We start from the raw sequence: 10,000 nt of genomic DNA, 5'->3' as shown, positions 1-10,000 counted from the left end.
TTATAGTATTTTAAGAACTAGGGATTAATGCTTTTTGTGGTTCGCACAATCACTAATCGACTAGCCACTTTTATTTAGCAAGCTTTGGGGCAAGCTTCTCACAAAATTTGGGTTCATGGCTTGTTTTGGAAATGAGAGCCAATTGTAGAAACTTTCAGTGAATGTTAGAGTTGAGTTTACATGTCTTTGACCTTTAAGTTAATACTTTTGAACTTCTGCTCAAATGATTTCCCCGAAACTTGGGCATGGTTTGTATTAAGTCAAAATAAGCTGGTTCCAGAAATTGAGTAAAAGTATGCCAGCAAAATTTTTTTTACTGGTAGTGTTGTTGTCCAAAAAATGGGGTCCAGTCAAACACCAGTAAGAATAAAAATATTATTCCCAGTAAACGGAATTAAGTAACATTATCACCAAGTGAAAGACAAAATATTTCCCAAAATTTCTTAGCCAACACTTCAAAGCCCCAAAATTTATGTTGCAAACTTTGACATGGGGTAGTGTGCCCACAATAACTGCAGAACCACCTTAAGTAATGATGAAATGGAATCAATAGAATAACCGTGATAAGAATGGTGTTATCCTTTTGATACAATATTAATAACAAAGAGTGGGGCTTGACTTTTCAAAATTACAGAAAAACTCAAATTGCATCTAGGGCCACCAGATCACAGTTTTCAAGCAACATACATTTAAATAGAAAGGAATTGTTAGCCAAATTAACTTTAACTAAAAATAACAGACACTTTTTAAAAATAAAGTGGTTTGCTATTAAACAGTTAAAAAACAGTTCCTTTATATTGCTATATGTAGAAACATAAAAAATGAAAAGGGTTTGTCAAACACAACTCAATACACCACCACCACCCACATAAATTATGATACTCTCCCATGTAGATGTGGAAGGAAAACACCTTGTTTTCACTCTAAGAGGAATTGGAGTTTGCAAGCCCTGATAGCAAGCCCTGACAGTTGTTCAGATTGGTTTCTTTGGAGTTAATGACAATACATTGATTAACACCAAATTAATTAAGAGAGCACTCAACAACCAAATTGATGGCATTTTGTTGGGTTCTTCATTAGGCGGTTGTTTTTTTTTTTTTTTTTATCATGACAGAACTCAAAAATGATATTGTTCGTAAAATGCTTGACAGTGGCCTTATAAATGAGTAGTTTTATGGACGTTATTTTGAAGATATGCTGTTGATGGACAAACCAAATAAATCTGACATGTTTTACGGTCAACAAATTTGAAGTTGGCTTGATCCATTTCCTGGACATTTCTCTGAAAAGAACATCCATCGACATTTATAGGAATCACACAAAAACTGGACAGAATGTCTTGTTTTCTAGTCAAGTACGTTGACTTGGGTTAGGTCTTGTTGCACCAGGCTTCTCGTATATGTGAAATAGGCTCTCTCATTCAGAAACAAAGAACAATGATTAAAACGTTCTGTTAGGGAATGGCTTTCCTAAATCTATGGCTTCTAATCTTGTGAGGTGTTTCAGACACAGTAGCTCGGAACCTAGAACATCTTATCCCAATAACAACAAGTTTTAAGGATTTTAAATTCTAATGTGGGGTTTGGGACTGGCACTAGTTTTGCTAGGCTAATGATATAATTTTGAAAGCAGATGGGAGCTCCTCTGGGGGCCTGTCCAGGAATCCCCATCAATGTCCCAGACCAAAAATGGCATGTGCTTTTAATTATTACTTCATCTCATGCAGGAAGGAAGTGATGTCTGAACAGTTTTCATTGAAGTGCCTTGAAACCAGAACCAGAGTGTTAACAATATTACAAACAACACAACAAAGAAAGTACAGGATGCAAAACAGAGCACAGTGATGCAAACCCAAATGCAACATAATTTTGAAACCAAATTGAAAATTGCTATGTAGAGTGAGACGGGTAACTGCAGTCACAAGTGGTGGTTTGCTATTTGCGTGAAAAATTAGCAGACATTAAGTTGAAGGAAGTGAGTTTATAGAGAAGTCCATTTGCATCATATTAATCAAAAACTGGTTTTCTTATTTAGGTATAGATATACAGTATGTCAATAAGTAGTTTCTTAGAAATCGATTTTGAAATAAAAACTAGCGCTAAAAAGTCACGACGTTTCGACCTCTACGAGGTCATTTTCAAGTGAGTAAATTTTCTACATTAGCATATAGCCATAAATATGTTAAAAACAACTTATAATAGATAAAAATGGGGCGAACGCTAAAATGTGATAAAATATGTGAAAAAGTGTTAAAAATATACAATGGAAAAATAAAATAATCTTAGCAAGAATTGCTCTAAACAAATAATTTGGCGCGAATTGAATCGCACTGTTTGTTTAGCATTGGTTTCAGTTCTTTGATAAAAAACATTTAAAAAATATGGTAGCCAAGTTTGTTCTGACACTTTCTTAAGATTCGAAAACTCTGTGCGATGTCTTCTGGCTCCATATCGTGCTGCTCTCTGAGGTGGTTTCCGATTGCCGATCCTTTGTGTTCTTCAATTCGTTGGTGTAGGTGTCGGCACGTGTAAGCGACATAGCCTGCATCACACAGGCCACACTGAAATGAATACACCACGCATTGTTGATTCACAAGAGGCTGCTTGTCTTCCCTGACCTTAATTTCATCCTTGATCTTTCTACTTGTGTAAACTGGGCTAATATCTGCGTTGATCTTCCGACTGAGGTCAGCCAGCTGTTTACGTACTACGTTTGCAGATTTCTGGTCCTTGTAGGGCAATACGATTCTGACTGGGGCTTCTCTTTTATCAGCCACTCGAGTATGTGAATCCTCGGACACTTTTGATTCAATAAATCTGCGAATGATTGACTGCACAAGGTCGTCAGGATAGCACAGTCGGGAAAAGATCTCTTTAAGGCGTTCACATTCCTCGTGAAAAAACTTCCACTTTCAAAATACAGTATGAATATTTATAATTTGAATTATAATAATATTACTGTTGTACTTAAGATTATAATTCCAATGCTCTTTTTAAAAACTGATTTCAGTTTCATCAGGTAGTTTGGTGCTTTGGGCCCAAAACAGCAGCCTGAAAACGGTCCTTGTAAGTTGACAAGCCCTTGAATAGCCAGGAAGTTTCAAGAAATGGGCCCTGAAGAGGCAAAGGGCCGACTTCAGACACAACTTAAAGCGAGTTTCAATTAGTCCAGCAAATTTATTTCACTTTCCGTAGGAGGAAGGTAAATTCCTAAAGATAAACATGAAACGAATTACTACAAATAACTAACTGAAGACGGCAGAAAACTAAGAGGAAAATACAAACAGACGATAAACTGAACGGCTTGCCAAAATGCTGGCAACGGGGTTCAGGGAACCAAGAAGATACAAGTGTACCGGACGATAAACTAGCACTAAATGAACATGAAAGGATAACACAAATATATGCGCAACGAAATTACATACGACGCGAGAAAAAAAGCATGCAGAATGTGAAAAAATGCATTAACATACGGAACAAAAAAGGACACAAAGAAAACACGAAATAGCCGTAACAGGCCCCTTCACAGAAAGTTTCAGTTTTCCACAATATTGTTGTGTCTATTGATGAAGTAAATCCCTCTCCATATTTTTAATAGCGTGGCCAAACCATACCTGGAGGCATTAGATGATATGGTCGATGAGGAGGAGGGGGAGTTAGAAGCAGGCAAAGAAGAAGAAGAAGGACAAGAGGATCAAGAAGAACAGGCGGAAGGGCAAGAAGAACAAGACAATGATGATGAACACCTCTACAGAAAGTTAATAGAGAATGAGTTTAGTGACAGTGATAAAATCAGTATTTATTTCGAAGACTTTTTAAATTTTTATCAGGATTTCTTTAACAGATGTATTAATAAGTAATAATTAAGTTAATAGAGGATGAGTCTGAAATTGTTTTGATTGTTCTACATTTACAACAGCTTATTCAAATTAGCCCAAGCTCAAAGGCTGAAGAAAATATGTCATTACTTTTTTTTTTTACTAAATGAACCACAAATCACTGTGTTGCCTGTGACTAGTTTGTTGGATCTAGATTTAAGGGACAAAAGAGTGACAGAACTTTTCATCTTTGTAATAAGAACCCAGTCACAGTCGTGCCTGACTAACTGTGTCCACCTTCCTTGGTTTAAATAAGCTAATCAAAATGCATGATTGGTGAAAATATCAAGCATCATGTAACCTGTTGATCAGTCGACAACTCCACCTCTCACATTTCTTTTCATAATTTGGATTTGCCAGATTTGAATGGAAGCCATAGGAAAGTTGTTGAAAACATGTGAAAAAATGATGAAAAAAAATTAATTTGGTGGCCTGTGTTAGAAGTGCACCACTCTAAATGCAATGATAAGTATTATATTAGTATGTCCAAAAGGCATTTATCTGTCAATATAGAATTTCTCAAACTAATTCTAACTTTGCTTATTTTGCCTTTGTAACAATACAAATCTCAAGATTATAGTGGTTTTACAACACAGGCTAAAAACATGCCCTAAAATATAATTTTCGAAAATGTTTGGATAAAGCAACGGTTTGTATCATACGTGAGCACTGCAGATAATTCAAGCCAATTAATTCAAGTTCACAAGTCAGATTGTTTTGGTTCGCCCGTGTGTAGAAAGTTCTATAAGATTCCAGTTGATAGTGATAATGGTAATTATGAAAACACCAGTTGTATAAATTCCAGTCTAGCCATAAATAAATAAGAAAAGATTTGTAATCTTCTTTGTCATAACTGAATTATGTTATTGAACTAGTATGAGGTCCGTGTTGGTAAAACATTGGTCGAGTTCTTCGGCTTGCAATGTTATGGCGAGATCCATAGACTTGTTAAAAAAAGAAATACCCTTATCAGTATCCGACGTAAGTTTCATTCCATGTTCAATGCTAAATTCCTGAGGGGTGTGCCTACAAACGAGGACTAACAATAGAGCTATAAATCAATGAACATAATAAATCCCTCTAAGATTCTCTAACCGAAACAAGTGATAGGTTGAGGTATCACTGAATTCCTAATTTTCAACCTTCTGTTTTCATTTCATCGTCTCTCCCGGTTAATAACACGCACCCGTTGTAGCTAGTTCCAGCCGATCCCAGGAATGCAAATCTCATTAGCAGTCAGTGCTCTGTCTGATAACCATAACGAGTACTTTTACGGGTATCAAGTCTTATATCCGAGATTCGGTGATATTTCTTTCTAAAAACAAAAACTGAATTAGTGTTCAACATAACCTTGCTCAGCACGTTTTCGAAGATCTATTGGTTCCTTTCAGAGGTTTCTTTAAGAGCACTCGGCTAACCTCCAGGTAAGATTTCCGTACAGCGCCATACATTAATTATGTATGCAACTATCTCAAACTATCACATTATACTCAAACAGCAATCGTGAAAAGAACGAGTCAGTCAAAAAATTGCATGCATAATTAATGTCCACTGACAGAATCGCTATGATTACGATGACGACCACAAAGCGCTTTGTGGCGTATTGAATAGGCCACAAAGCGCTTTGTGGTGTTTTGAATAGGCCACAAAGCGCTTGCGGTGTTTTGAATAGGCCACAAAGCGCTTTGTGGTGTGAAAAATTGGAAAAACCAAATTATTTCAGAAAATGGCTGTGAGATATTTGCGAGTCAACGAGCCATCCAGTTTTCAATGTTAAATCCCAAAATAAAACACCACATAGCGCTCTGTGGTGTTTTGAATAGGCCACAAAGCGCTCTGTGGTGTTTTCAATAGGCCACAAAGTGCTCTGTGGTTTTTCTGACTACTACTGCTGTTTTGTAAAGCAAAGCGAACTAGGAACAGTTAGAAAGCACTCCGGCCATAAAAATCTACTCGACAAGAAAATTTCTGTAATTAATGTTCGATGCTACAGGAGACGGCTTACCCAAAAAGGTTCAGTCAGCCTCAACAAACTTATACTGAGAAGAGGGCTTTCGCGAACCGGATTTCTTGTGAGTGACAAGATTGGGAAGAGAGAAATATTGCGCAGATTGAGTGGTAGTTTTACAGCACCGAAACTAAAATTGGTTACACTGCTTCTCAGAAATTTTGTTTTGCCTCTGTAATATCATTAAACGACCTGAATAATTTGAGGATAACCAAAGCGCGGAGTTTAATATTGGCTGGCCGGGAACACGCAGTTCGCAAACCGGAGAGCAATCACTGTTTAAATCTTCGATCGAACTTTCATGTTGAATGTGAAACTGAAAATACACTAAGCGGTCAATTTCCGATAGAAATCTTGTGAGGTAAATGCCATTCTTGCAAATAGTCGCTGCATATTTACGTTCAGAGTCACTCTGGTTCAGAGTAAAGACATACAAAGTCAAATACTGCTTCCGTACGCTACCCCTCCAAAAATCAATTTTGCTCGAAGACCGAACTGCAACGGAGTTTAGTTACCAGTCTTATGCTGCGTGTTATTAGATAGAATGCATGATATGATTGGCTCCGTATATCACATTACGTCAGAGGACATGTCTGCTACATAGGACATATACGGGGTTTATTACTAACCGCGGGGCCCTGGGCCGAGCGCGGTTCATGGTTTACCCGTGGTTTATTTTTTTTTTATTCTTTTTTTTTTTAACCTCGCGGCCATGGGCCGAGCGCGGTTCATGGTTTACCCGTGGTTTATTTTTTTTATTTTTATTTTTTTAGTTTTGTCGGTGACCAGACCCAAACTTCCACTCGGCCAAATTTTGAATGACGCAACCTGTGATGTTTACTCGCCAAAAGCTGTTGAAACATTAATACAAGAACAGTGTTACGGATATTGTTTTCTTTACTTTTAGGGTAAAATATATTTTCTTTCGGTTTTATCGAAGCGTTGGATTCGAAGGGAAATAATAAATATGCTAAAAAGAACGTATTACGTCAGCCATGGAATACGCTAATGTTGCAGCTTTCACTTTCGCTACATGACAAATAAAATCGTGTACACTTTGCAAGTTTATTTCGGCAGAAGCGACGGTCATTAATTTATTTGCAATTTTTCGAGTATTTCTTGTGGTTTTAGGCGAATGAAGTAAATTCTTTGGCTGTGTCATCACAGCGAGTTCGGTAATCAGAAGGAAAATTAAATATTTGCAAGCCAAGCAAAGAACATATCACAACATGTAAGGATTACGTCATTGGTAGGGAAATAACCACCGTACTAAATATAGCCGTGGATAAGTCTTAACCGTGGATAAGTCTTAAATTATGTGACTCGTGTGACTACTTTTCTAGCCCTTTACTCATGGAAAACACCAATGAAATTTAATCATGACTTTTAAGAAAGAAAGCAATTGTTAATAGTGTTGTTATCATATCGTTCATATCGTTCATGCCCATACATATCCCGAAGAAAGTTCCAGATTAAGACTATTACGCCATCGGACATTTCTCAACGGCTACGACTAATGGTGCAATAATACAGTTTGTGTTGTCCAAGTGAGGTTGTCGCTACGGTAATCAATGAATCATCAAGGATTGCTTTGGAATGTGCAATGCGTTTCGACTCTAGTGCTAAGAAAACAGTTAAATTTTAAAAGCGCGGTTATAAGATCTAACAGATCTTCTTGTTAACCGCGCGGCCATGGGCCAAGCGCGGTTCTAGGTTTACCCGTGGTTTATTTATTAACCGCGCGGCCATGGGCCGAGCGCGGTTCATGTTCTACCCTTGATTTATTTTTTTTTATTTTTCTTTTTGTGGAAGACCAGACGCAGATCTCCACTCGGCCAAATTTGAATTACGCAATCGGTAATGTTTACTCGCCAAACCTTGTTTCTTCAGGGTCAACAGAAATCTCAGATTACAAAATCACGCCGAACCTACACGTTGCAAAAAAATCTCTTCAAAACCCTGACATCGAAGCGATATATCACTTTAGCGTTAATAGCTACCTCATATCGGCAGTATTAAAATCTATTCGTTAACAATCCAGCTTCATCATATTAAAATTTCAACGAAATCGAACAAAACCAGAACTAAATATTATTAGATTTTTTTTGTAACCTAGCTTGATTGCGTGAGTCGACAAAGGAAGCGACGGTCGCCCATAGCCACCGAAACACATTAACATAACCAGTGAACCTACGTTTCGGTCAAAAAAAATCCAGGATTATTGCCTGAAAGCTGAAAATTCAAGAGGAACATCTTTTTCGAACTTTTCTCAAGTTATTTGGACGAAAAAATGACCTCGGCGGACTCCAAAAGAGAACGAAACAAAAAACAGAACGAGACAGTGAGAAGAGCCAATAATTTATTCACCGCGTGGCCTTCGTTACGTTCACGTTAAAAAAACCTTACTTCTGGATAATTTCAGCCTTACAAGTCAGCAACTGGTCCCAAATTACTTTCTGTATCCTTACAAATGTCCTGACTTCCATCTCCGAAAGATTTGGCCGCAATTTTTTAGCAAATAAACATTTCGCCGACAGCAATCACCATTACGGTGGCTTGCAACTAATTCGCTAACTTTACAAAAACCCTCCCGAGGGGGGGATATGACGAAAAGAGCTGAAAAATGATGACCGGAAATAGAGTAATTTTCTCAGCTTCCAGTGTGCCAAATTTGCTGGAAATAGGTTCAAAACCGATATTTTTTTTTCGTTTTTTTTTCTTCGGGTCACTCATGCTACCAAAACAGTTAACTTTTAAAAGCGCGGTTGTAAGATCTTAAAGATCTTCTTGTTTCTTTTTTAACCGCGCGGCCATGGGCCGAGCGCGGTTCATGGTTTACCCGTGGTTTTTTTTTAACCGCGCAGCCATGGGCCGAGCGCGGTTCTAGGTTTACCCGTGGTTTATTTTTTTTTTTTAACCGCGCGGCCATGGGCCGAGCGCGGTTCATGGTTTACCCGTGGTTTTTTTTTAACCGCGCAGCCATGGGCCGAGCGCGGTTCTAGGTTTACCCGTGGTTTATTTATTTTTTTTTTTTTTGTCGGTGACCAGACGCAGACCTCCGCTCGGCCAAACTTTGAGTCACGCAATTTAAAGGGAATAATAAATACGCTGAAAAAAGGTATTGCGTCAGCCATGGAATGCGCTGACGTTGCAGCTTTCACTTTCGCTACGTGACAAATAAGATCGTGTTTACTTTGCAAGTTTATTTCAGCAGAAGCGACGGTCATTAATTTATTTGTAATTTTGCGAGTATTTCTTGTGGTTTTAGGCAAATGAAGTAAATCCTTTGACTGTTTCATGGCAGCGAGTTCATAGATCGGAAGGAAAATTAAATATTTGCAAGCCAAGCAAAGAACATGTCAGAACGTGCAAAGATTACGTCATTGATAGGGAAATAACCACCGTAAAGATAGCGGTAGATAACGCAATTCTTGAATTATGTGACTCGTGTGACTTCTTTGCTAACCCTTAACTCAAGGGAAGAAAACAATTAAATTTAATCGTGACTTTAAAGAAAGAAATCGGTTTGTAATAGTGTTCGTATCTTCATGCCCATACATATCCCGAAGAAACTTCCAGATTAAGACTATTACGTCATCGGAGATGTCACAACGGCTACGACTGATGGTGCGATAATAGAGTTTGTGTTGATCAAGTGCTGTGATGTCTACAGTAATCAATGAATCATGAAAGATTGCTTTGGAATATGCACTGCGTTGCGACTGTAGTACTAAGAAAACAGTTAAATTTTAAAAGCGCGGTTATAGTTTTGTCAGTGACCAGACCCAAACTTCCACTCGGCCAAATTTTGAATGACGCAACCTGTGATGTTTACTTGCCAAAAGCTGTTGAAACATTAATACAAGGAAAATGTTACGGATATTGTTTTCTTTACTTTGGGTAAAATATATTTTGTTTTGGTTTTATCGAAGCGTTGGATTTGAAGGGAGATAATAAATACGCTAAAAAAAAGGTGTACGTCAGCCATGGAATGAGCTGACGTTGCAGCTTTCACTTTCTCTACGTGACAAATAAAATCGTGTTTACTTGGCAAGTTTATTTCGGCAGAAGCGACGGTCATTAATTTATTTGCAATTTTTCGAGCATTTCTTGTG

The 10,000-nt window shown here is 37.8% G+C and overlaps 1 long non-coding RNA gene across 1 annotated transcript in view; it reads left to right on the top strand.

The window, feature by feature from the left end:
• Positions 1 to 684, top strand: part of LOC149109338 (uncharacterized) — a 5,716-nt gene extending 5,032 nt beyond the window's left edge. Inside the window, exon 2 of the long non-coding RNA XR_016208679.1 lies at positions 1 to 684. This exon is cut by the window's left edge and continues 1,917 nt beyond it. This is a non-coding gene — a long non-coding RNA (uncharacterized LOC149109338).
• The last annotated feature ends 9,316 nt before the right edge of the window (positions 685 to 10,000 follow it).

This window comes from Orbicella faveolata, unplaced genomic scaffold (assembly GCF_042242905.1).
Source record: "Orbicella faveolata isolate gen_17 unplaced genomic scaffold, um_ofav_v1 contig_25, whole genome shotgun sequence".
Classification (NCBI taxonomy): domain Eukaryota; kingdom Metazoa; phylum Cnidaria; class Anthozoa; order Scleractinia; family Merulinidae; genus Orbicella; species Orbicella faveolata.
This window is presented reverse-complemented; position numbering and strand designations above follow the sequence as displayed.